This window comes from Dermacentor albipictus, chromosome 6, assembly GCF_038994185.2.
Source record: "Dermacentor albipictus isolate Rhodes 1998 colony chromosome 6, USDA_Dalb.pri_finalv2, whole genome shotgun sequence".
Classification (NCBI taxonomy): Eukaryota; Metazoa; Arthropoda; class Arachnida; order Ixodida; family Ixodidae; genus Dermacentor; species Dermacentor albipictus.
This window is the reverse complement of record NC_091826.1, coordinates 50,470,826-50,497,117: the sequence shown is the minus strand read 5'-3', so window position 1 is coordinate 50,497,117 and position 26,292 is coordinate 50,470,826. Positions and strand designations below refer to the sequence as shown.

General features: G+C 45.6%; 1 protein-coding gene across 2 annotated transcripts in view; it reads left to right on the top strand.

Annotated features, from left to right (window-relative positions):
* Window positions 1-26,292, top strand: part of LOC135918685 (uncharacterized) — a 194,393-nt gene that overhangs the window by 114,369 nt on the left and 53,732 nt on the right. Inside the window, exon 1 of one of the 2 annotated variants that reach the window (XM_065452339.2) lies at window positions 15,732-16,144. The exons of the other annotated variant lie outside the window; for it this stretch is intronic. The gene's annotated coding sequence lies outside the window, so the exon portion shown is untranslated. Of the gene's footprint in view, window positions 1-15,731; window positions 16,145-26,292 lie in introns of those variants that run through there. 2 annotated transcript variants of the gene reach the window in all.

Here is a 26,292-nt window from a genome sequence, read left to right as displayed (position 1 = left end):
GCACAGAGAGAGGAGCTCGAACAGATGGGCGGTTATGGTAAAGTCTTGCAGAAGATAAGTCAAGGACAGTTGAGTGACACGGATGTTCGTTATTCGATTTACATTTTAAAAAGTAGGAGAAGCTCAGATACGTTCTGCGCAGATGTAACGAGCATTCGTTCGCCTCCACATACAGACTTTCCACAGGGCTTGTCCTAAATGCGCCTGTTGCCAGCCGTATGCCTAGATTGTGGACTGGGTCGAGGATTCTGAGAGCACTATCCGATGCGGATTGGTACACCACGGCTCCATAGTCGAGGCGTGATCGTACCAGGCTCCTATATAGGCTAAGCAAACACCTCCTATCACTGCCCCAGTTTGTTCGAGAAAGTAGCTTCAGCAGGTTCATTGTCTTCAGGCACTTCGCTTTGAGATATTTCAAGTGTGGAATAAAATTAAGTTTTGAGTCCAAGATAATACCTAAAAATTTGTGTTCAAGGCTGACCGACACTCGTTGTCCATTAAGGTGAATAGTGGGTCCTGGTGATATGCCTCTCTTGTTTGAGAAGAGAACACATGTGCTTTTTTGAGGGTTAAATTTAAAACCATTTTCTTCTGACCACTTTGAGAGTTTGTTTAGGCCGAGCTGTACCTGCCTCTCGCAGATGCTAAGATTGCACGATCTAAAAGCTATCTGTACATCGTCTACATAGACCGAGTAAAAGAGTGTGCGAGGTATGACGGTGTGTAAGGAGTTCATTTTCACAATAAAGAGAGTACAGCTCAGCACTCCACCCTGCGGTACACCTGTCTCCTGTATGAATGATCGTGACTCCACATTGCCAACTCTAACACGAAACGTTCTGTCAGACAGGTAGCTTTCAATAATGGTCAGCAGGTTGCCACGTATACCCATTCCAGAAAGATCCCGAAGGATCCCAAAGCGCCACGTGGTGTCATACGCCTTTTCCATATCAAGGAACACAGAAACGGCAAGCTGTTTGTGGATAAAGGCTTCACGGATGTACATTTCCATGCGGACAAGCTGGTCTGTCGTCGACCTGCCTTCCCTGAAACCGCATTGGTATGGGTCTAATATTTTGTTGGTTTCAAGATAGTGGAGCAAGCGTTTATTCACCATCTTTTCAAAGAGTTTGTATAGGCAGCTTGTCAACGCTATCGGTCTATAACTGTTTGCCAAGGAAGGGTCCTTACCCTGTTTCAAAATGGGAATTACAATGGCCTCTTTCCAGACAGAGGGAATCTGGCCAGAAGACCATATACCATTGTAAAGAAAAAAGAGTTTTTAGTGTTTCAGATGGCAAGTGTTTTAACATTTCATATATTATGCGGTCAGAGCCTGGGGCAGATTTGTTGCAGCCGTTTAGTGCTGCTTGAAGTTCTGCTATGCCAAATGGTCTATTATATACCTCACATGTTGCAGTTTTTCGTACTAATGGCTGCCGTTCTATTCGTGTTTTATGTCTTTGAAATGTGTCAGAATAGTGTGACGAACTGGATATGCGTTCAAAATGTGCGCCTAGATAGTTCGCCTGGTCTTCCATACTATCTCCCTGTGTATTTACTAAGGGTAGCGAGTAAGGTTGTCGGCCTTTGATCCTGTGCACTCTATTCCAGACTTTTGTCTCATCCGTGTAGGAGTTAATTCCTGATATATATTTTTGCCAACTCTCTCTTCTAGCTTGTCGGCGCGTTCTCCTTCCCTGAGATTTGACATGCTTGAAATTAACAAGGTTTTCTGCAGTTGGAGAATCGCGGAGCAACCCCCATGCTTTGTTCTGCTTTTTACGTGCGTTACGACACTCCTCGTTCCACCACGGAACACGGCGCTTGTTAGATGATCCCTTTGTTTCTGGGATACATTTGGTTGCGGCATCAATCAGAAAAAAGGTGAAGTATCGAACTGCACCTTCTAGGCTTAGAGCACAGATGTCAGTCCATGATATGAGAGTAATTTTTGAGAACTGTTCCCAGTCGGCTGAATCAGTTTTCCACCGAGGAAACTGTGGGGGACATTCATTCATCTTCGGTGTAGACAGAATTATCGGGAAATGGTCGCTACCGTATGAATTTCCAATAACATTCCATTTAAGATCAGGTAAAAGGGTGGGAGATGCAATACTGAGGTCTATAGAGGAATAGGTTTTATGTGCAGTATTATAATATGTGGGTGCCTTACTATTCAAAAGGCATGCACCAGATGAAAAGAGAAACTGTTCAATCAGTCGACCTCGCACATCGCAATGAGAGTCGCCCCATAGGTTGCTGTGTGCATTTAAATCTCCTAGAACCAAATAGGGTTCGGGTAATTGATCTATTAATTTATGGAATTCATGTTTATGGAGCTGATAATGCGGAGGTATATACAGAGAGCAGACGGTAATAAGTTTGTTTAGAAGTATGGCTCGAACGGCCACTGCCTCTAGGGGCGTTTGTAGTTGTAGATGTTGGCACGCTATACCTTTGTCGATTATAATGGCTACACCGCCAGATGATGCGATGGCATCATCACGATCTTTACGAAAAATAACATAATGACGAAGAAAGTTAGTGTGTTTAGATTTAAGATGGGTTTCCTGTACACACAGCACTTTTGGAGTGAGTTCGTAGAGAAGTTCTTGAACATCATCAAGGTTTCTGAGGAGACCTCTGACGTTCCACTGCATAATTAGCGTGTCCATAATGAAGTTAATTTGGTGCTGTGTGTACGGAAATAGAAGTTATGCCTTAGATTACAGAGCTCTTTCGAGGCCCTGTAACCGGGGTTTTGCTTTTTCTGAAGCGCTCGAGGGAGCCTCGCCGCTCCTTAGGCGCTTGTTGCGCCTTGGGGGTAGGTGTAGTGTCCATTGCCTCTAGTGAGGCGCCGGACACGTGCTCTTGCGAGCGAGAAGTTACCAGCGAGGGTCCCACCTTGGAGGGCAAGACCCCTGCGCCCACCGGCCCGGAGGTCGATGGGGCTCCCTGAGGGATTTGGCTGCGCCGGCTGTTGCCAGCGTTGGAAGGGGCCGGGGAGGTTGGGGCAGCCTCGGCTGCGCCCACCTTCGAGGTCGTTGGCCCCGACTGCTGTGTTGGCGTAGCAGCGTCAGCTGCAGCCGCCGGGGGGGCGGATGGCGTCACTGCCGCCTCACTGGGTGTGGGTCGGACAGCCGCCGGAGACCGTTGTGGCGCTGCCCCCTGACGCGCCACTTCGGCGAAACTAGCCTTAGGAAGGTATGCAACCCGCCTGCGTGCCTCTTTGAATGATATGTTTTCTTTTACTTTGATAGTGACTATTTCTTTTTCTTTCTTCCAAGACGGGCATGACCGCGAGTATGCGGCATGCTCGCCATCACAGTTCACGCAGTGTGGAGCGTTTTCGCACGTTTCAGAGGCATGGTCACGGGAACTACATTTTGCACATGTCTGGCGGCCTCGGCAGTTCTGTGAGCTGTGGCCGAATCGCTGGCACTTAAAGCATCGTAGGGGATTTGGAATGTACGGTCTCACTCGGATTTTCACATACCCTGTCTCAATAGCGTCGGGTAGGTTGCTTGAGCCAAATGTAAGTATTAGGTGCATGGTATTGATTTCTTTTCCGTCACGTCTTATTTTAATTCTCTTAACATTGATCACGTTCTGATCGTTCCAACCCTCAAGTAGTTCAGCTTCAGACAATTCTAGCAGATCAGCATCCGATACAACGCCACGGGTAGTATTCATGGTACGGTGTGGGGTCACTGTGAGTGGAACACCCCCAAAAGATACAAGTTTGGACAGTTTTTCATATTGTTTCTGATCGCGGAGCTCTAGGAGAAGATCACCGCTAGCCATTTTCGATGCTTTGTATCCGGCACCGAATACTTCCGTCAGAGTTTTCGAGACAACGAAAGGCGAGATCATTCTTACTGTCTTCTCAGGCTTATCAGAGTGGATGACATGAAAGCGGGGAAAGTTCTGTGTACGATTGCCAAAAAACTTGAACACATCTTCGGTGCGCCCTCGTTTCTGAGGGCGATCAGGAAGTTTGGGGTAAGAGGTTTCCATGAAAATGTATAAAATTCGGCAACAGCGCCGACCGCCCACCACGGAGCCCAACGAGGGGACGCTGCAGAGCTTGCATGCAAGTCTGCACGACGCCAGCCGTACGCCGCCACTATAACCAAATATGGTGTACCCAAGATTGGATAGCCACACAAGGTTAACCCTTGCCGCCGTGGAGAAAGGAAGTAAATGGAAGAGAGAAGAAGACAGGAAAGGTAAAAAAGTGTGAGATAAAGACGAAGGTTTGAGGAGAGAGAGACAGGAAAAGGCGACTACCGATTTCCCCCGGGTGGGTCAGTCCGGGGGTGCCGTCTACGTGAAGCAGAGGCCAAAGAGGTGTGTTGCCTCCGCCGGGGGGCCTTAAAGGTCCGAACACCCAGCATCGGCTCAACCTCCAGGGTCCCCCTTTCCCCGGACACGGCTAAGCCGCGCACGACTACACGCGGGAGGGTCCAACCCTCGTGTGCTCGGGTCCGTGGTGTCGCAACACACCAAACGCCTGCTTGCGCAGACGCCCCTGCGGGGAGTACGATGCTTCAAAGCGGTACAAAAGCGCCTCTAGTGAATGCGGTGTTGCCTTAGAAACGAGCTGTTTTTAAGGCTCAGGCGTGCGTCGCTTGCTCAGGCGCACATTTCGTTGCCGCGCCGAACGCTGCGTTGCTCGACGCTCACCGCGTCCAATGCGGGGCGTCCAAGACGAAGCAGAGTAACGCATGAGTTGTTTCTTCGTCTAGCCGAACCAAATATAGCCAAGCAACAGCAGTTCACCAAGCTAAACAGTGGTTCAACAACTAAAATAAAGGCTCGTATGCTTCGCATCCTGGGCTTAACCTTACCTAAGCCACAACCATTTTTCAAGTTACACACTGGAACTTTATCTGTTAAACCCCGTTCCTCTAGAAATGACTTATTTCTACCGTGCGGTTCCCACTGCCTTATATGCAAGCAGCTTGAGACAATCGACCACGTTTTTCTTCATTACTGGCAAGGGGTATTTTTCCGCGACGTGCTCTACAGAACCATTAAAAAAGAATTACCGCTAGACTAACGGGATCCGCTACCTGCCAACCGATAATGAGGATGGCGTCCCCTTCGACCAGATTATGCTGATTGATTGATTGATTGAGTAACTTTTATTTTACAGTCCTGCAGAACGCGTGTTAGCACGTCGCGGGCCGCTCCCACGTCGGGACCGACAGGCCTAGCCTGCCAGCCGCATCGTGGGCCTGCTGGACAGCCCAACGTTGCTCAGCCAGGAGTGGGTTGCGGAGGGCCGCCTCAAACCTAGCTGAGCTGAGGTCAGGGCTTGCTATAGAGATACATCCCCAGAGCATGTGCGAAAGTGTTGATTTATCCCCGCAAGCAGGGCACGCGTCATCAGTGTAAATCTCCGGATATATCGCATGTAACGTGGACAGGTTGGGATAAGTTTCTGTCTGCAACAGTCTGAATGTCAGTGCCTGAGGCCTAGTGAGCTTGGGGTGAGGAGGAGGGTATTCTCGCCGCGAGAGATAGAAGTGTTTAAGAAGTTCATTATAAGTGGCAGGCGCGTCCCTACCATGCGTAACCCTCTCTTCGGCCGTTACAGCGCCAGCGCGGTCAGTCAGTGCGCGCGCGGCAGCGTGGGCCGTCTCATTGAGGTTCGTTGGGACACCCGCCATGTGCCCAACGTGGGCTGGGAACCAAGTAAGCAAGTGATGCTTGATTTTATCCGGACCTGCCTTACGAAGCAGCCTAAAATCCTGTTCGGAGATCACTCCACACTGAAATGCCCTAATGGCTGACCGTGAGTCGCTTGATGACAGCAGCGACGTCATCTACAGTATCGCCAATGCAATGGCCACCTGCTCGGCTATCGCCGGATCTCCGGTTCGTACAGATGCGCAGTTCGTGATGATGATGATGTGTAGTGTTTTATGGCGCAAGGGCCAGGTTTGGCCAAAGAGCGCCATGACAAATGGTAGTGTTAACGATGCATTATGGAAGAAGTGACTTGGCTGTAAAGTGGCCTAAAAAATAGTCGCTGTAAAGTGCGTAAAATCTACGTGCTATAAAATTATGGCGATGATTAATGACGAAGACTGTGAAGATTAAAATCCATCGTAAAAGAATGATGCATTGTTTAAAATATGCGAGACGTTAAATTGCTTACAGCACTACAGCCTCGCCAGAGCCCTTGAACCACAAGGGCCTAGAGGCATGTGCTTATTCAAAATAATTTTCGCAGAGACATCCTCAGAAGAGAGGAAGCGCTACGAACGTGTGGGGCTAATAACATGCAACACAACATCTTTCAAAAAACCTAAGACGGCGTTGGTGTCAAAGAGTGGTTCTGGAGTAAAAATGAGTAAAAAGTTATGTGTGCCAAAAGTGTGTCCTATTCTTAAGCGGCAGAATAGCACATCTGTCCGGCGGCATTTTGTTACAAGAGGCCAGAAACCTAATTTTGGCTTTATTACATGCAGTTTATTATTGATTTCTTCGTCCCACATGCGTTGCCAGTGGCTTCGTAGTTTCCTTCTTAAGAAAGGCTTCAGGTCTGTGACAGGGACCGAAGCAGTAGGATTAACTGCATGCAATGAGATTGATGTGGCCATCTGGTCGGCTAGAACGTTTCCCTCGATGCCCCTATGTCCAGGCACCCAGCATATGATCACATGTTGGTTAGATACATATGCTTTGCACAGTGCGGAGTAGAGCTCATTAAATACTGGATTTTTGTGAGAACAGAAAGACATCAAGGCCTTCACAACACTGAGGGAGTCCGTATATATAATTGATTTCTGGAGTTGTGATTTAAATATATGCTTTACTGCCGACAGCAGTGCGTAGGCCTCAGCCGTAAAGATACTAGTTTCCGGGTGCAGTACGTCGGATTCCGAGAAGGATGGACCGACGGCTGCATAGGATACCCCGTCGCGTGACTTTGATGCGTCTGTGTAGAACTCCGTGCAGGAGTATTTGTGCTGGAGTTCCCGGAAATGCATCTTGATTTCAATCTCTGGAGCATGCTTTGTGACTTACACGAAAGATATATCACATTGCATGAGCTGCCACTCCCAAGGAGGTAGCAGCTTGGCTGGATGCATTAGGCGAAGCTCGAGGAGTGGAACGTGCATTTCTTCGCTAAGCTCCCTCCACGCAGCGAGAAAGGCTGTCTTATGGATGGACGATTGCGAAAGAGTGTAGCACATGTCATGTCATTAATGGTATTATAACAGGGATGTTGGGGGTTTGAGTGGACTTTCAGAAAATATGTATGGCTGATGTAAGTTCTCTGCAGATGAAGTGACCACTCATTTGATTCTACATATAGACTTTGTATGGGACTCGTTCTGAAAGCGCCAGTGGCCAGTCGGATTCCTAGATGATGGACCGGGTCTAGCATCCTTAGTGCGTTTGGGGCGGCAGAGTGGTAAATCACGGCGCCATAGTCTAGTCGTGATCGAATGAGGCTTTTATAGAGATTCATTAAGCACTTCCTGTCACTACCTCACGTAGTCTGGGATAGAAGTTTGATTATGTTCATTGTTTTTAGACACTTTTCTTTGAGATGTTTAATGTGGGGGACGAAGGTGAGTCTGTAGTCAAGTATGACACCTAGAAATTTGTGTTCTTTGTTTACAGGTATCTGTTGTCCACGCAGTTCTATGCAAGGATCTGGGATAAGTCCTCTCTTTCTTGTAAAAAGAACACAAGAGCTTTTGTTAGGATTGATCATAAACCCATTCTTGTCTGCCCACATTGACACTTTGTTCAGGCCATGCTGTACCTGTCTCTCGCAGACTGCGAGGTTACAAGATTTGAAAGCTATTTGAATGTCGTCCACGTAGACAGAGTAAAAGATGGCGGGTGGTAGTGAAGCACGAAGCGTATTCATTTTCACGATAAATAGCGTGCAGCTGAGCACGCCTCCTTGGGGTACACCCGTTTCTTGCGTAAAAGGACGTGAGAGTGCATTGCCGACTTTTACCCGGAAGGTACGATTTGACAGATAGCTTTTTTTTATATTAAACATATTACCGTGGATGCCCATTTCTGACAAGTCTCTTAAGGTTCCGTAACGCCACGTCGTATCGTACGCCTTCTCCATATCGAGGAATATGGATAAGAAGAATTGTTTGTGCGCAAATGCGTCCCGGATATTTGCTTCTACACGTACAAGGTGGTCAGTTGTGGAGCGTCCTTCTCGGAAGCCGCACTGATAAGGATCAAGAATTTTGCTCTGTTCAAGGAAAAAGATGAGTCGCCGATTTATCATTTTTTCGAACACCTTACAAAGGCAACTTGTGAGGGCTATCGGGCGGTAACTTGCCACTGAGGAAGGGTCTTTGCCTTGTTTCAAAACAGGGACTACAATGGCTTCCTTCCACGCGGTTGGAAGGTACCCTGCATCCCAGATGGTGTTGAAAAGTGTGAGTAGTGTAAGTTGGGTGTCTTTATGTAAGTTTTTGATCATTTCATACATGATTCTGTCAGATCCCGGGGCAGAGCTCTTGCATGCGCTCAAGGCAGCTCTCAACTCGGCAATGCTAAAAGGACAATTGTATGGTTCATTCTGTTGACATTTTCTCATGAGTGGCTTACATTCTTCTATTTGTTTATATTTCAGAAAGGATTGCGAGTAATGGTTGGCACTTGGCACGCTCTCAAAGTGCTCCCCAAGTGAGTCCGCCTGATCTTGTAGGGTATCGCCTTCTGTGTTTACCAAAGGGAGTGCATGTGCTTGTCGCCCTCTTATCCTATTGACCCTGTTCCAGGCTTTCGCCTCATCTCTGAACGAGTTAATACTTGATAGATACTTCTGCCAACTTTCTCGTCTGGCCTGTCGGCGGGTTCGCCTGCCTTCGGATTTTACTTTTTTAAAGTTGACTAGATTTTCTGCAGTGGGAGAAGCGCGTAGCAACCCCCACGCCCTGTTCTGTTTTTTACGAGCGATCCTACAATCGTCGTTCCACCATGGGACACGCCGTTTGCAGGCCAAGCCTTTTACTTCTGATATGCATTTAAATGCGACATCTATTATGAATGCTGTAAAAAACTCGACTGCAGCGTCAATTCCTAACGAAGACAGGTCAGCCCATGAGATACTACTTAGAGATCGAAATTTCTCCCAATCAGCTGTCTCAATCTTCCACCTAGGAGCGTATGGTGGATATTCGTTTTCTTTATATGATCTTAGCAGTATAGGGAAGTGGTCGCTACCGTAAGGGTTGTCGGTAACTTCCCATTCCAGTTCAGGGAGTACAGACGGGGAGACTATACTAAGATCTATTGACGAAAAGGATCGGTTTGCAAGAGAGTAATATGTGGGCTCTTTCTTATTGAGAAGGCACGCTCCAGAAGAGAAAAGGAACTGTTCAACAAGGCGACCTCGCGCATCTATACGAGAGTCGCCCCACAGGGAGCTGTGCGCATTGAAATCGCCAAGAACAGCATAAGGTTCTGGCAATTGATGATGATATGTAGTGTTTAATGGCGCAAGGGCCAAGTGTGACCAAAGAGCGCCAAGACAACGGTGATGAACACTGAATGGACTAATGGCTGATGTTACGTGGCTGTAGAGAGGCCTAAAACTGAGAGCAATAAGTTGCATAAAATACACAAGGAATAAAAATGTGAAAATGACTAAAGTAGGGTATGTTATAAGTATAGGATGTACAACAACGCTGTAATAGCGTTAGATGAATAAAAATGAACAGGTGATTGTTCTTGACGAATAGCACAATAGCCTCAGCGGGTCCCTTGAGTACAAGGGCCTGGAGGCATCTGCTATAACATAGGTTCACATCGCAACCATGGCCTCTCGCAAGAGGCCGTGTTACGAATTTCTTGGACAGAAAACGTGGAGCGTGTCAACGTCGTTTAGAAAGGCTAAGGTAGACTGCATGTGAAATAGCGGTTCTCTGCCTAGAAACAGTGCCAGGTGAAGTGGTATATACTGACTGTATGCTAAAGGGAAGTGTTTTTTCCTCTCGACTTGTGTTTCGCGGCATTCTAGGAAGACATGTTGAACACTGAGTGTCTCCCCACATCTACTACACATTGGACGTTCACCGTCGCTCAACAAAAAGCTATGTGTACCGTAAGTGTGCCCTATTCTGAGACGACAGAATAGGACATCACTTCGTCTGGACTTGGTCAGTGATGGCCAGTATCCTAAATGTGGCTTAACTATGTGGAGTTTATTAAGGGTTTCAGCGTCCCATTTATGCTGCCAGTAGTTTCTGAGTTTTTTCCGTAAGTATGGCTTTAGGTCTGAGACCGGAACGGCTACGGACATGTTGCAAGCTTTTGTGTCTAAGGAGGTAGCAATTCGGTCTGCCAGGACGTTACCTTCAATACCTCTGTGTCCAGGCACCCAGCATATCGTTACATGTTGGCCAGATGCATAAATAGTACAGAGGAGAGAAAAAAGATCTGCAATTACTGGATTTGTGTGGTTGGAGCATGACATCAATGTTTTCACAACGCTTAATGAGTCTGTGTATATGACCGCTTTATGTAGTTTTAACTGTTTGATGTGTTTCGCAGCCGACCACAGTGCATACGCCTCTGCTGTAAAGATGCTTGTTTGAGGGTGCAGAACATCGGACTCGGAAAAGGATGGCCCGACGGCTGCATATGACACGCCAGCATGTGATTTGGACGCATCTGTGTAATACTCTGGACACGAGTATTTAAATTGTAATTCCAGAAAATGCATATGAATGTGCGCCTCTGGAGCATGCTTCGTTACCTCCACAAATGATGTGTCACAGTCAATAATTCGCCACAACCACGGTGGAAACGGCTTCGCAGAAGCCATTAGACTATTTTCATGAATAGGAACATCCATCTCCTCGCTCAGCTTTGTCACACGGATCGAGAATGGCTCTCTGGCTGTAGGTTTGTTACGAAAGAGTGTTGCAGAGGTCATATTGTTTATGGTGGGATTACAAGGATGGTTTTTGTTAGCATGTACTTTCAGAAAATAATTAAATGTAGAATATGACCGCTGCAGCTCGAGCGACCATTCATTCGATTCGACATAGAGGCTTTGAATCGGACTCGTCCTAAAGGCGCCGGTGGCGAGGCGGATACCAAGATGATGCACAGGGTCCAGCATCTTAAGAGCACTGGGTGTAGCTGAGTGATACACAACGGCACCGTAGTCTAACCGCGATCGTACAAGGCTCCTGTAGAGGTCCATGAGGTATTTCCTGTCGCTTCCCCATGTTGTATGTGACAGTATTTTCAGGATGTTCATTGTTTTAAGGCATTTAGCATTCAAATACTTGATATGAGGAATGAAGGTTAGTTTTGAGTCGAGTATTATGCCTAAAAATTTATGTTCAGTGTTGAGTGGTATGTGTTGTCCATGCAGCATAATATCAGGATCTTGTATCAAACCTCTCTTTCTAGAAAAAAGTACACAGGAGCTTTTGAGGGGGTTTAGCTTGAAGCCATTTTCATTTGCCCACTGTGAGACCTTGTTCAGTCCGAGTTGGACTTGGCGCTCGCAGACAGCAAGATTACAAGACTTAAATCCTAATTGCACATCGTCTACATATTGTTACATACATACGATTTGTATACGATACATACGATTTGGATGTGTACTCTGGTGTTCCGCAGGGCTCGGTCCTCGGGCCTCTCCTTTTCTTGGTATACATTAACGATATTCATCATTGCGTCGAACCACCAATCCAGATTAAACTATTTGCAGACGACTGTGTTGTATACACAGCCATAAATAACAGAGATGACCAAATTAAATTGAACAATTCTTTACACTCCATTGATGCATGGTGCGCAAGGTGGGGATTGAGAATAAACACTTCCAAAACAGCTTACATTACGTTTAGCAACAAAAAGAAGCCCCTTGACTTTACTTACTCTTTAGGTAACGTTACCATCACAAGAACTGACAAAGTTAAATATTTAGGCATCACACTTACCAGTAACTTCAATTGGGAGCCGCATGTTGAAAATGTCTGTCGGGGTGCACTACAGAAATTGTCGTTTTTGAAGAGGAAACTGCGAAATACCCCTCCTGCAGTAAAACTAAACGCATACAAAGCGCTAATACGACCAAAACTGGAGTATGCATCGGTTATTTGGAGCCCTTGCCAACAATACTTGATTGATAAAATCGAAAGACTACAAAATTTAGCTTTGCGGTTTATTTATTCTGTTTACTCCCGTCACTCTAGTGTCAGCAACTTACGTAATAGAGCCAACCTAGAAAAACTTGAGCAGCGCAGGATAATATCTAGATTAACATTTATTTACCAACTTTATCATGAGAACTTTAAGCTATCACGGGAACGATATCTTCAGGATCCTTTCAAACGATCAGAGCGAACGCACCACAGTAAAACTATTAGACGGCCAGTCAGCCACATCAATGTTCACAAGTTCTCTTTATTTCCTCGCGCAATTTATTATTGGAATACGTTATCTGAGGAAGCAGTGAACTCCGCTTCGCTGGAATCATTTGTTGAATCTATTAGTAATGTCAACATTTGTTGAAATTCGAGTCCAAGTGGTGTACACACTGAGTTGATAATATTGCCTTGTCCGTGTATTCATTTGTCATCTATGTCCAGTGTATAGCCATGTTTTTTTGTTTTTTGTTTTTCACTTCTGTATGTATTATATCTTTGCAATTATGTCAAGTAATTAGTTTAAATTTACTTCTCTTGTTTGTATTCTCAGTATCCACTCCTGCATGGGCCCGAGAAGGGCCTGCAGTATCTGTAAATAATAAATAAATAAATAAATATTGAATAAAACATTGAGGATGGAATGACTTTGTGGAGGGAATTCATTTTCACAATAAAGAGGGTGCAGCTAAGCACGCCTCCTTGTGGCACACCAGTCTCTTGAGTGAATAGCCTGGACAGGGCATTGCCCACTCTAACACGGAACGTTCGGTTGGTCAAGTAGTTTTCTATCATATTTAGCATGTTGCCGCGTATGCCCATCGCAGAGAGGTCTCGGAGGATTCCAAATCGCCATGTTGTGTCATAGGCTTTCTCCAAGTCCAGAAATACAGAGAGAAAAAATTGTTTGTGTATATAAGCCTCTCTAATATTTGCCTCAATGCGAACTAGGTGGTCTATTGTTGACCTACCCTCCCTGAAACCACATTGAAGGGGATCAAGTAGACGGTTGCTTTCCAGGAAATAGATTAGACGCCGATTTACCATCTTTTCATATAACTTACACATGCAGCTTGTTAGCGCTATTGGCCTATAACTACTGGCTAATGCAGGGTCTTTGCCTTGCTTATGAATTGGGATGACAATTGCTTCTTTCCATGAGGATGGAATATGCCCAGATACCCACATGGTGTTGTAAAGGGACAGAAGTGTGTTCAATGTTTCTGGATGCATATTCTTGATCATTGCATACATTATGCGATCACTACCTGGTGCTGAGTTGCTGCAGGAAATGAGAGCAGCCTTCAGTTCAGCGAGATTAAAGGGACAGTTGTAAGGTTCATCTGGTGCGCATTTTCGTTCAAGGCGCTCTCGCTCTATGCGTTCCTTGAACTTTAGGAAAGTTGGCGAATAGTGTGATGCACTAGAAATATTTTCAAAATGCGTACCCAGGAAGTCTGCCTGATCTTTCATGGTGTTGCCTTGAGCGTTTACTAAAGGAAGCGGTTGTGCTTCCCTGCCCTTTAACCTGTTCACCCTGTTCCATACCTTACCCTCATCTTTGTAAGAGTTGATACTACATATGTATCTTTCCCAGCTTTCTCGCTTAGCACCTCGTCGTGTTCTTCTGCCCTGTGATTTCGCCTTCTTGAAATTAATGAGGTTCTCCGTAGTTGGAGAGTCACGAAGCAGGCTCCAAGCTTTATTTTGTTTTTTCCGTGCCTGTTTGCATGCGTCATTCCACCAAGGCAAACGACGCTTATTGGCAAGTCCGTTAGTTTCTTTTATGCATTTTTCAGCGGCGTCAATAATAAAAACTGTTAAATATGCCACAGCATCATCCACATTTAAAGAAGTAAAATCACCGTACTGTAAATATGTGATCTCTTGAAACATTTCCCAATCCGACGAGTCGATTTTCCATCGGGGAATCTGTGGAGCGGGATCAGCTCGTTTTGTTAAAGTTAAAAGAATAGGGAAGTGGTCACTTCCGTAAGGGTTTTTTACGACCTTCCAGTCAAGGTACGTCATTATAGATGGAGAGGCTATGGTTAGGTCTATTGATGAATATGACTTATGTGTGGTGCTATAAAAGGTGGGTTCTTTTTTATTGAGAAGAACTGCACCGGTACATAAAAGAAAGTCTTCTATAGTACGCCCTCTTGCATCACAGCGCGAGTCGCCCCATAGCGTATTATGGGCGTTCACATCACCTGTTAAAATGAATGGTTCCGGAAGCTGATTGACTAGTGTTTCAAGATCCCTTAGTTGCAAGCGATGTTCGGGTGGTATGTAGAGGGAACAGACCGTAACCAACCTGTCGAAAAGAATCGCCCTAACCGCTACTGCCTCAAAATTAGTTTGAAGGTGGAGGTGTTGGCAAGCAACTGACCTCTGGCCTATAATAGCCACGCCACCAGACGCGGCATGGCCATCATCGCGATCTTTGCGGAATAATGTGTGTTGTGTTAAGAAATTTGTATTTGATGTTTTCAAGTGTGTTTCCTGAACGCAGAACAGCCTAGGATTAAATTCTTGTATTATTTCTTTGATATCATCTAAGTTGTTTAGAATGCCACGGGCATTCCAATCAATAATTTGTACAGCCATTTTATTAGGATGAGAAATGTTCCGTGTTCAGGTGTGTAGTGGCGTACTTTAGGTAACAGGACCGTCGTCTGGCCCTGTTATGGGTTTTTTGTTTGTTTTGGCGAGCTCGAGAGAGCCATGCCGGTGTTTCGGCACCAAACGTGCCGGTGTTGTGTCCATTGCCTCCTGGGAAGCACTGGACGCCCGCGCGTGCGGGCTTCTAGTTTGTTTGTCAGACCTCGCCTGGCGAGGCGTGGTCTTGAGGCCCGACGTACCCGGGGTAGCCGGCCTCTGTTAGTTAGTTAGTTTGGGTTTAGTGGCACAAAGGCAACTAAGGCCATGCTGCGCCAGTCACAAGACAAAATAAAACGGAACATTAGGGCAGGTAAACCTGCATGACATTATAGTTGGTGTAAATAACCTGTTTTTTCTAAAAAGTCGAAGAGGTTAGGAAATGGCACTAGGGGGTCATCTGCTAGTAATAGGGCAGGGTGTAATAGAATGTGCAAATTATACAGGCTGTGTAAAAACTTCCGTCTCAGTGCATCGATGTGTGGACATGTTATTAAGATGTGAATGACTGTAAGAGCTTCATTACATTTTTCGCAAGTTGGCGGGTTTTCTTTTCGGAGGAGGAAATTGTGCGTCAGATGTGTGTGTCCAATGCGAATTCGACACAAGATCACCTCGTAGAATCGTTGCTGGTGACTGCATGATTTCCACTCTCCAATGACAGGTTTGATTAGATGAAGCTTGTTGCTTAAACAAGTGTCCCAATCGCGTTGCCATTTTGACGTCAAGGCCTTCCGAATCGCATTGATGATGATGAGTGGTGTTTAATGGCGCAAGGGCCAGGTTTGGCCAAAGAGCGCCATGACAGGTGGTAATGTTGACGATGTGTTGTGGGTGACGTGCGTAATGAACTCATCATGGTATGTGAGATATGGCTGTAAAAGGGCCTAAAACTTCCGCGGTAAGTGGAGTAGAATACATAGGTGCTAAAATAATGATGATGACTAGGGTGTGATATGGGCTATGGCAATGGACTTTCGTTAAAACATGATGCAATAAAACTTAACACTGACAAGAGAGTTTCAAGAGAGCCCTTGAATGCAGGGCTGTTAGTCGTGTGCTTAAAAGTTACCTGGCCAGATGATTTTCAGTGTGTCCGTTTCGGCTAAAAACTCTAAGACTGTTTGCAGGTTAAAAAGAGGTTCATCGCTAAGAAAAAATGCAGGGTGAAGGGGTAAATTCTCGCGATATGCAGCAGGGAAATACTTTTTCCTCTCTGTTTCTATTGCAGCGCACTCAATAAGAGCATGGAGGACAGTGAGATTATAGCCGCACTTAGCACAAGTTGGAGGATCGCCCCCAGTCAAGAGATGAGAGTGGGTGCCGTATGTGTGGCCTATCCTTAATCGGCAGAGAAGTACTTCCTTGTACCTTGCTATTTTCCCATTTATCCAGTTCCCCAGTTTTGGCTTTATTATATGAAGCTTATTCATTTTTTGTGTATCCCATTCGCCCTGCCAGTGATTCCTCAATTTACTGCGTAGAAAGGGCTTTAGGTCTGTGGCAGGGATGGGGATATTTGAATCTGCCTCGCTAAAAATTACTGACCTAGCACTTTCGTCAGCAGCTTCGTTGCCTTTTATACCTTTGTGACCAGGTACCCAGGATATTATAATCGATTGATTGCACATATATGCGGAACATAACAAGCTATACAGCTCATTAAAAACAGAGTTCTTATGCTTTCGTAAGCTAATTAGGGCTCTCACTACACTTAATGAGTCTGTAAATACAACAGCCTTAGCGATATTTTTTAGCCGTATGTGTTGAATAGCCTTAAGTATGGCGTATGCTTCCGCTGTAAAGATACTGGTGTGTGGGTTTAGTGGTCCAGATGTTGAAAGTGAGGGTCCCAGAGCTGCGTAAGCAACAGCAGTTGGAGACTTCGAAGCATCTGTGTAAAATTCACCACATGAGTACTTTTCCTTGAGTTCTATAAAATGCGAATATATGTGTGCCTCCGGGGCTCGTTTCGATATTTCTAAGAACGAGATGTCGCATTGGATAGTCTGCCACTCCCAAGGCGGTGGAAGCCGTGTAGGAGCCATTAAGTCATTGTGTAAAAGAGGGACCCCTGTTTTTTCTGATAGTGCTTCCAACCGGAGGGACAGAGGAGGCCTAGTGGCTGGGCGGTTACGAAACAGCCTAGCAGTGGACAAGTCACATATAGTGAAATGACAAGGATGTTCAACATCTGAGTTAACTTTTAGGGCGTAGGAGAAAGTTAAATATGTCCTTTGGTAGTGCAATGACCATTCGTTTGATTCGACGTAGAGGCTTTGCACAGGGCTAGTCCTAAAGGCGCCTGTAGCAAGGCGGATACCTAAGTGGTGAATAGGATCAAGCATTTTCAGAGCACTAGGTCTGGCAGAATTATAGACTATTGCTCCGTAGTCAAGGCGTGTTAATATTAGACTTTTGTAGAGCTTTAAAAGGCACCGCCTGTCGCTGCCCCAAGAAGTACGTGACAACAGCTTCAGCAGGTTCATAGACTTGAGGCACTTTGATTTCAGATACTTCAAGTGTGGTACAAAAGTCAGCTTACTATCTAAAAGGATTCCGAGGAATTTGTGTTCATGGCTCACAGATAGTCGTTCTCCATTTAAATCTATTGCGGGGTCCACCATTATACCTCTCTTGTTAGAAAATAGGACGCATGTACTTTTTTGTGGGTTTAGTTTGAAACCGTTTTGGTCCGCCCACTTAGATAATTTATTTATGCAAAGCTGTACTTGTCGCTCGCAGATACTTAGGTTACATGATTTGAAGCCTATCTGGATGTCATCCACATATACGGAATAAAACATTGTATGTGGTATGGCAGTCTGGATCGAATTCATTTTGACAATAAAAAGAGTGCAGCTCAGCACACCACCTTGTGGAACACCGGCCTCTTGCGTAAATGGACGAGACAGAACGTTACCAACTCTAACACGGAACGTCCGATTGGAGAGGTAACTCTGAATCACGTTCAGCAAGTTGCCTCGAACTCCCATTTCAGACAGGTCACGGAGAATTCCAAAGCGCCAGGTTGTGTCATATGCCTTTTCCATATCTAAAAATACTGACAGGAAGAACTGTTTGCGGACAAAGGCATCACGGATATTTGTCTCGATACGGACAAGGTGATCTGTTGTGGATCTGCGGTCCCTAAAACCGCACTGTAAGGGATCAAGTATTTTGTTGCTTTCAAGAAAATGGATGAGGCGATGGTTAATCATCTTTTCAAATAATTTGCATAGACAACTAGTGAGAGCTATAGGTCTATAACTGTTGGGTGAGGAAGGGTCCTTGCCCTCTTTGAGAATAGGGATTACGATTGCTTCTTTCCAGACAGAAGGAATGTATCCGGCAGAGAACATGGAATTGAAGAGTGACAGCAGTGTTTTTTGGGTTTCAGGGTGTAAGTGTCTAATCATCTCATACATTATTCTGTCACTTCCTGGAGCGGACTTATTGCAACAGTTCAGTGAGGCTTGGAACTCAGCCATTCCAAATGGACGATTGTATACTTCGTTGGAAGTGCCTTTCCCACCCAGTGTCATCTGTTCTGCTTGTCGACGTAATTTTAGGAATGTATCTGTGTAATGAGATGTACTGGAAATGTGTTCGAAATGTGCTCCTAGACAGTCAGCCTGGTCCTGAAGAGTATCTGTTTGCGTGTTTACTAATGGTAGGGGATGAGTATCGCGGCCTTTTATTTTGTTTACTCTGTTCCAAGCTTTTCTTTCGTCTGTATATGAATTAATACTAGAGATGTATTTCTGCCAGCTTTCCCTTTTGGCAAGGCGGCGCGTCCTTCTACCTTCTGATTTTATTTTCTTGAAGCTGATCAAGTTCTCGGTAGTTGGGCAGTCGCGAAGGCGACCCCAAGCCTTATTTTGAATTTTGCGGGCTTCCCTACACTGCTCATTCCACCAAGGAATGCGTCGTTTAGAGGGTGATCCATTCGTTTGAGGGATACATATTGATGCAGCCTCCATTATAAACGCCGTCAAATATGTCACTCTATCATCGATTGAGAGAGTACAGATGTTCTCCAAGGTCAAATGTGTCAGCTCTCTGTATCGTTCCCAGTCAGCACAGTCCACCTTCCAACAGGGCAAATGTGGAGAAAACTTATCGCTTTTTGTTAATTTTAAGACTATTGGGAAATGGTCACTCCCATACGGATTTTTGATCACTTTCCACTCCAGGTATGGCACTAGTGTACTTGATGTTATGCTTAAGTCAATAGATGAGAACGTTTTGTTTGCCACGCTGTAGAATGTAGGTTCTTTCTTGTTCAGTATGCATGCAATGGAAGATAAAAGGAAGTTTTCTAATAAGCGCCCTCTCGTATCACAACGAGAACTTCCCCAGAGGGTGTTGTGCGCATTTAAATCGCCCACTACAATGTATGGTTCGGGGAGTTCTGTGATAAAGCTCTCGAATTCTGTTCTGGAAAGTTGATGGCTCGGAGGAATGTAAAGAGAGCAAACAGTAACTAGCTTATCAAATAGCACGGCTCTGATTGCCACTGCCTCAAGGGGCGTTTGCAGATGTAAATGCTTACAGGCGATACCCTTATCGACTATAATAGCAACACCGCCTGACGAGGCGTAGGCGTCACTTCGATCTTTCCGGTAAATGGCATACTGTTTGAGAAAGTTAGTATGTGAAAGATTTAAGTGTGTCTCTTGCACACACAGCACCCTTGGATTAAACTTGCGAAGGAGTTCCTTAATGTCATCAAGATTGTGTATTAGACCTCTGACATTCCAATGCATTACTTGTGTGGCCATATTGGAAGTGTTTTATGGTGCGTGTGAAGAGATATGGATTAGGTTGGTTCAAGGGACCTTTCCAGGCCCCTTGACCCGGGGTATTTCTTTTTTCTTGGCGCGCTCCAGGGAGCAACGCCGTTCCTTCGGCGTCTGAGACGCCGGAGAAGTTTTTGCTACATCCATCGCCTCATCAGAGGCGCTGGATGATGCCCGCTCAGCGGACACGCGCGGGGTTTTTTCGGGCCTGTCTGCACGAGCAGTGGCCCGGGGACCGGCAGGCTCGGAAGTCTGCTGGCCCTTCGTGGTAGGGGGCGGAAGAGCAGTGGCTGCTCCCGCCAGGGGGGCTGATGGCGTAACCGCCGTCACACTCCGTGTGACTTGCGCGGCCGCCAAAAGATGTGGCGCTGCCCCCCGGCGCGTCACATCACTGTAGGACGGATTCGATTGATTGTGGACACTAAAGCGCTTGCGCGCTTCTGGAAAAGTGATGTTTAGTTTTACCTTCAGTTCGATTATTTGTTTTTCTTTCTTCCATGACGGACACGATCGTGAATAGGCGGGGTGGTCTCCGTCACAGTTAGCGCAGTGGGTTGGAGAAGAACAGTTGTCTGAAGCGTGGTCTTTAGATGCACATTTTGCACAAGTGGCACGCCCTCGGCAGCTCTGAGACCCGTGCCCAAAACGCTGACACTTGAAGCATCGGCGCGGATTGGGAATGTACGGTCGTACGCGTAATTTACAATATCCCGTCTCTAATGAATCAGGTAGTTCACTTGTTCCAAATGTTATTATTAGATGCTTTGTTGGAATTTCCTTGTCGTCACGCCTTAACTTGATTCGTTGCACCTTCACCACGTTTTGGTCTTGCCATCCGTCCAACAGCTCGCTCTCACTAAGATCAAGGAGGTCGTCATCAGAAATGACACCACGCACAGTGTTCATAGACCGGTGGGGGCCCACAGATACAGGGATGTCACCAAACGCAACAAGTTTCGTCAGTTTGCTGTATTGGAGCTTGTCACGTACTTCCAGAAGAAGGTCGCCGCTTCCCATCTTAGTTACTTTGTAACCAGAACCGATTGCTTCTGTCAGGCATTTTGCGACCACAAACGGGGATATTGTACGGACTGTCTTTGTTTCGTGTTGACTATGTATTACGTGGTACTTGGGAAATATTTCTTTTGGTTTGAAGAGAAAGTTGATTGATTAGTAGAGTTTTTTTTGCGCAAGGGCCAGATGTGGCCAAAGAGCGCCATGTCGATGATTAGTGCTTCTCAATGATATGTGACAGTTAAATGCGAGGAGAAATAAAACACGGCTGTATAGTGGCCTAAAATATTCACTAAAATGTGCAAAACATGCATGTGGTGCAATGAAGATGTAAAAAGACCTAAATTTTATTCGCTCTAAAGTGCGTAAAATAAGAATAACTACATATTAAAAATGACAGTGATTGATCGTTTCTCCGATGACAATAGATGTTCCACGAGATAGGGATGATCAGTAAAATATGTAGAATCTGTAGCACTAGTGCCTCAGCAAGGCCTTGAAAGCAAGGGCTGGGAGACACGTGCTCTAAATAATGGTTTCGTTGCAGCTACGACCTCCTGGTGGAGGCCGTGCTACAGGTAGCCTGGCCAAATCACTTGTAAGGTGTCCGTTTCAGTTAGGAAGTTTAATACTGATTGAAAAGTAAAAAGGGGTTCATTGCTGAGAAAGAAGGCTGGGTGTAACGGTGTGTGTTGGAGATAAGCAGAGGGAAAGTGCTTTTTTCTTTCTGCCTCTATTTCTGTGCATTGTATAAGAACATGGATAACTGTAAGCCTCTTGCCACATTTGGTACATGTCGGAGGTTCGCTTCCCGTCAAAAGGTAGGAGTGAGTGGCGTAAGTATGTCCTATTCTTAACCTACAAAGAAGCACTTCCTTATGTCTTGCTGTTCTTTCAGATATCCAGTTCCCTAATTTTGGTTTGATAAGGTGTAACTTATTCTCTACTGCATTATCCCATTGGTCCTGCCAGTGCTTCCTCAGTTTGTGGCGTATCAATGGCTTAAGTTCTGTAGCTGCTATGGGTTTATTCACATCCGTTTCATTATAGACGACTGACGTTGCACTTTCGTCAGCAGCTACATTACCTTTTATGCCCCTATGGCCAGGCACCCAACATATGACTATGTTTTGGTTGTATGTTAAGCCTAAGCATAGTTCTGTGTATAGATTATTAAAAATAGGGTTTTTGTGTTTTCGAAAACTCATTAAAGCCCTTACTACGCTTAATGAATCTGTGAAGATGATCGCCTTATTCAGGTTTTTATGTCTGATGTGCTTTACAGCTGAAAGTATTGCGTACGCTTCAGCCGTAAAAATACTTGTGTTGGGATTTAGAGTACCGGAGGTGGAAAAAACTGGCCCAAGAGCTGCATACGCGACACCTGCAGATGACTTGGAAGCATCTGTATAAAACTCGGCACAGCAGTACTTCGCTTGCAGTTCGAAGAAGTGTGACCGTAAGTGTGCCTCTGGTGCATGTTTTGTTATTTCGACAAAAGAGATATCGCATTGCATGGTCTGCCATTCCCAAGGAGGTGGCAGGCGAGTGGGAGGCATAAGGATATTTTCTGCGATATGGATGTCTGTTTCTTCTGCCATTGCTTCCAAGCGCAAGCTCAAAGGAGTTCTAATACGTGGGCGGTTAGTGTAAAGTCTGGAAGTGGACAGGTCGCTAACTATGGAATGACATGGGTGCTCGGCGTCTTATTTTACTTTAGTGTAGTATGAAAAACTTAAGAATGTTCTGCGTAGATGTAAAGACCATTCGTTGGCCTCGACGTACAAACTTTCAATAGGGCTAGTTCTAAAGGCGCCTGTTGCCAGTCGTATACCGAGGTTGTGGACTGGGTCAAGAATCTTTAGCGCAGTCTCTGTTGCGGAATGGTACACCACGGCTCCGTAGTCGAGGCGTGATTGTACGAGGCTCTTGTACAGGCTAAGGAGACACTTCCTGTCACTGCCCCAAGTTGTTCGAGAGAGCAGCTTGAGGAGGTTCATGGTCTTCAGGCATTTTTCTTTAAGATATTTTAAGTGGGGAATGAAGTTAAGCTTTGTGTCCAGGATAATACCTAAGAATTTGTGTTCAGGACTAACAGTTAGTCTTTCTCCATTAATATTAATGTCTGGTTGTGGCAGTACACCTCTCCTGTTTGAAAATAAGACACATGTGCTTTTTTGGGGGTTAAATTTAAAACCATTCTCATCCGCCCACCTTGAGAGTCTATTCAAGCCAAGTTGTAGCTGCCTCTCGCAAATGCTAGCATTGCATGACCTGAACCCTATCTGTACATCGTCCACATAGACGGAGTAGAAGAGTGTTCGAGGCAGTACGGTGTGGAGGGAGTTCATTTTAACAATAAATAACGTACAACTCAGTACTCCACCCTGCGGTACACCTGTCTCCTGTAAAAATGGTCGAGACTGTACGTTGCCCACTCTAACACGAAATGTCCTGTTAGAGAGATAGCTTTCAATTATTCTCAGCAGGTTGCCGCGAATGCCCATTGCAGAAAGATCCCGAAGGATCCCGAAGCGCCACATAGTATCATACGCCTTCTCCATATCAAGAAATACTGATAATACAAGTTGTTTGTGGACAAAGGCATCCCTGATGTACATTTCCACGCGCACAAGCTGATCTGTCGTCGATCTGCCTTCTCTGAAACCACATTGATATGGGTCTAATTTCTTGTTTATTTCTAGATAGTGGACCAGGCGACTGTTTACCATCTTTTCAAAAACTTTGCATAAGCAGCTCGTCAATGCTATGGGCCTATAACTATTTGCCAAGGAAGGGTCCTTACCCTGTTTCAAAATAGGAATTATGATGGCCTCTTTCCAAGCAGAGGGAATGCGGCCGGACGACCATATAGAATTGTAGAGACAAAGAAGGGTTTTTTGTGTTTCAGGCGGCAGGTGTTTAAGCATTTCATATAGGATGCGGTCACATCCGGGGGCAGATTGGTTGCAGCTGTTTAGCGCTGCCTGAAGCTCTGCCATGCAAAAGGGTCTATTGTATGCCTCGTATTTTGTGCTTTTCCGTTCTAATGGTTGTCCTTCTATTTGCCTTTTGTACCTTTGAAATGTTTCAGAGTAGTGCGACGAGCTGGATATCTGTTCGAAATGTGCGCCAAGAAAGTTCGCCTGATCTTCCATGCTGTCGCCTTGAGTATTCACTAAAGGCAGAGAGTAAGACTGTCGACCCTTTATTCTATTAACTCTATTCCAAACCTTTGTTTCGTCAGTGTAGGAGTTAATGCCTGATATATACTTTCTCCAACTCTCTCTTCTAGCTTGTCGCCGCGTTCTCCGACCCTGGGATTTGACCTGTTTGAAATTGACTAGATTTTCTGCTGTCGGAGAATCCCGAAGTAAAGCCCATGCCTTGTTCTGCTTTTTACGCGCTATTCGACAGTCATCGTTCCACCACGGAAGACGGCGTTTTGTGGACAATCCACTTGTTACAGGGATACATTTGGAGGAGGTGTCAAGGAGAAAAGCCGTAAAATATTCAACCGCAGCGTCTATGCTTAAAGCACACATGTCGTCCCAGGATAAACACGCAAGCTTTTTGAACGTTTCCCAGTCAGCCGAGTCAGTTCTCCAGCGAGGTAATTGTGGAAGGCATTCATTAGCCGTTGGTGTGCTTAGAACTACAGGGAAATGATCACTGCCGTATGGGTTTTTAATAACTTTCCATTTAAAGTAAGGTAGAAGAGTAGGAGATGCTATGCTGAGATCTATTGAGGAGTATGTTTTGTTTGCCATGTTATAATACGTGGGCTCCTTCCCATTCAAAAGACATGCGCCTGAAGAAAAAAGGAACTGTTCAATCAAGCGACCTCTCGCGTCGCAGCGCGAGTCGCCCCATAGGTTGCTGTGTGCATTTAGATCTCCAAGCACAAGATATGGTTCGGGTAACTGATCTATTAATGTTTCGAATTCTTGTTTGTGAAGCTGAAAATGCGGCGGTATGTATAATGAGCAAATGGTTATGAGTTTATTTAAAAGTACAGCACGAACGGCCACTGCCTCAAGGGGTGTTTGTAGCTGTAAGTGTTGACAGGCTATAGATTGGTCAGCTATGATGGCTACACCGCCTGATGATGCGAGAGCATCATCGCGGTCCTTCCGAAAAATAACATAGTTACGAAGGAAGTGTTTATGTTTAGATTTCAAGTGAGTCTCTTGGACACACAGCACTTTTGGAGTTAGATCATTAAGGATTTCTTGGATATCATCGAGGTTGCAGAGCAGGCCTCTGACATTCCACTGAATAATTAGTGTATCCATATTAAAATAAATTTTGTGCTATGTGTCAAAGAGAACTTGATTTAGCTTACAGCGCCCTTTTGAGGCCCTGTAATTGGAGTTTTGTCTTTCCTGGAGCGGTCGACAAAGTCGCGCCGCTCCTTCGGCGTCAACTGCGCCTTCTGACTCGGTGTTGTGTCCATGGCCTCTTGAGAGGCACTGGACAGCCGCTCTTGCGAGCGGTGTGTTTTACGTGAAAGCCTTGTCTCGGAAGACAAGGCCTTGGAGCCCACCATCCTGGTGGTTGGTGGGTTTTTCTTGGCCTCGGAGCTGGGCTGACTGGTGCCAGCACTAGCAGAGGCCTCCACTGTGGTCAAATTCGGGAGAGGTAGGGCAGCCTTCGCTGCTCCCACCGTGGGGGCGGGTGGCGTTGCCGCACGCTCGCTATGCGTGGTGCTGGCGTCCGCCAAGTGCCGTTGTGGTGCTGCCCCCCGACGTACCACTTCGGCGAAAGATGCGGTCTTTGTAAATGTTGATGAGATGCGTTGTCTTGCTTCTCTGAAAGTTATGTTTTCTTTGACCTTTATCGCAATTATTTCTTTTTCTTTTTTCCAGACTTCGCATGTTCGAGAGTATGCAGGGTGGCCACCATTACAATTGCTACAACGGGGCTCAGCCTTACAGTCATCTGCAGAATGATCGTTGATGCCGCATTTCGCACATGTTAGCCGCCCTCGGCAGCTCTGAGAAGCGTGGCCAAACCTCTGGCATTTAAAACAACGTCGCGGGTTGGGGATGTACGGTCGTACTCTGATTTTGATATATCCAGTTTCTAATGTCTCTGGTAATGTGCTAGGATGGATGGATGTGTGTTGTTTAGTGGCGCAAGGGCCAGGTATGGCCAAAGAGCGCCATGACTGATAATGTTGTGTTAAGCACTGATGTGTGAGTGGAGATGGTGGGATGTAACATGGCTGTAAAGTGGCCTAAAATCGATCAGTGTCATGAAAGCGTAAAATAGTATAAAGCATAAAATTATGATAGTGATACATGTAGTGGTCTGTGGATATAGTACGCGTGATAAGTGGACATGGAGCTAAAATGCAAGAATATGTAACTAGCACTTATGCCTCCGGTGGGCCTTTGAGCCTAAAGGCTGGGAGGCAGGTGCTTTCTTTATTGCACCTACCGCAGCAGAAACCTCTGTTAGAGGCTGTGCTACGGATTTCCTGGGGCTATAATATGAAAACTATGTACATCTTTTAAAAATCGAAACAGGCATTCATGTTTAAAGAGAGGTTCTATACCTATAATCATTTGAGGATGGAATGGAATTAGCTGCCGATGTGGTAATGGAAAATGCTTTCTCCTATTAGCATCTAATTGAGTGCATTG